A 1,973-nucleotide genomic window follows, 5' to 3' on the forward strand; every position below is an offset into this window, starting at 1 on the left:
GTAGATGAGAGCCAAAGTGCGTCGCTGGCACCCTGTGTCTGTATCAAAACCTATTGAATACCCACCAGTTTATTCTCATTTGCAAAAAAAACACCAAACGTCAGAATCTATCTTTTACTGAAGATTACTTTTTTGCCCTTGTTCAAGCCAACTTTGCCTTTCTTGTGGAACAGGAACAGTGGGTTAGGACCAAGTCATTCCAAGTAATGTAAATATTTTGGATCAGTGTGGGGGTTTTACTCCGTTGTCTTTTTGCCCAACGTCTCCGTGACTTGGAGGTTATGTCCTTTGGGTGCATCCAAGTTTAAGGAGTAATGCTTCAGAGAAGTTATGACACAGATTTACACATGTGTTATTTGTATCCACCCTGTTTAGAGAGGCATTTACATTTTCCTGACAAAGGACCCCTTGTTTCCTGGTCTCAGTCTCCTCTGCTTTTTTAGAATGGAATGTTTCACTATTCCAAACCATCTCTCCACATGGCAGTTTGTGTCCCTTGTTTTGCTTGGGCCAAAGGTGTCATCTTCTTTGTCACATAGACCACTCCATAGGGGGAAAAGGCCCAGGTAGTTTTCAAAAGAACTGGGCAGAAGTATGGATTTTCTTCATCTTCTTTTTCATACTCTCCTTGCACCTCCTTCAAGACCTTCTTGAATTCATAGGTGAAGGGAGATTTGCCTACAATCGTGTGTGCATTTCTTCTATCTTCATCACTTTCCTCCTGAGCTACAGGACTGTCTTCCAGTTTCTCTGTCTCTTCCACGTCAGGAATCTTGCTCTTTTTTGTAGGATTTTGCACCCTGGCAAATGCAAATATTGCAAACTCCTTTAATACTTTGTCTTTTGTTTTTCTCCCAATAGACTGAGCAACAGCTTTGAGCATGTGCAGAGCATATGTGAAGCACTGTAAACATTTTTATCTCTTTCCATGTCTTTAGTTTTGAACAAATAGCATAGGCCCTGTCCAAGAAGTTTTCAATGCTCTCCCTGACAGAAGAACAATTGGGAGTAGTGCATTAGCCAGAATGTGATTGGTGGTACAGTGTTCGTTGGTCAGCATTTCACAGACTGGGAGGGGAGGTAGGGGTCTTCCTTCTGAGGTGTTGCACTGTTATGCTTATTCCAGTTTCTGTATACATGTGTACACCAAAGGGGTCAACTTGTAAGTGCTGTATGTAGCCAGGCATCTTGTGGAAATGGAAGTCACATTCCTTCATGATCTTTTGAGTTAGGTACATCTCCATGAAAACATCATCATGAATTCTTGTCCCTTTTCTAACCTCTGAACTAATCACCTTAAGCACATTTTTGTTCAAACATTGGGTTATGTTCCCTGAAATCAGTTCAGCAACTGGTGTTTTTTGGAGTTTACTGTAGAACACTTGGCTCACTCCTTTATGTAGAGCTTTTGCAATTCTCCCTCTCCGGGTTTTTGCGGCTGGTCTGAATTTTGTCTCATTTGTTTTGTGTGCCACTGTTCCTGTTTGTAGCACAGATATCTTGACCTGGTTGTCTCCCACTGGCTCCCTTCCTTTTTAAAAAGTATTTGGCACTGCAGGAAGGGAATGTACAAACAGCACTTATATTTAAATAAGGACTGGTAATTTTCCTGCTGTGAAGACGTTTTATGTGCTGGCTACAACAAAGGGTACAACAAGGATTTTTTTGCGGAAACTGTTATACAAAACATTGGTCCATGGTTGCCTAGGTTTTGTGGAACCGTGTGGCAGAAGACTTTTTTCCCATTTCTTGATTCACAGTTATTGTGAATCTCTTAGGCACCACTGGCAACTTTCTCCATTTTTTTGACATGTTTAGGTTGAGCTCTTTTCTTTAATCTTTTTTTTTTATCTTGCTCTTCTCCTACTTCATTCTTATCTGAGTCTTTCTGTGAAACTGCTTCATTTTCTTGAACTGCATTTGCATTGTCATTTTCTCTTCTCTTCTCCTTTAACTTCATCCGTATTTGGGTC

Source organism: Morone saxatilis, unplaced genomic scaffold (assembly GCF_004916995.1).
Source record: "Morone saxatilis isolate NCDOM2014 unplaced genomic scaffold, NCSU_SB_2.0 Contig9, whole genome shotgun sequence".
Lineage (NCBI taxonomy): Eukaryota > Metazoa > Chordata > Actinopteri > Moronidae > Morone > Morone saxatilis.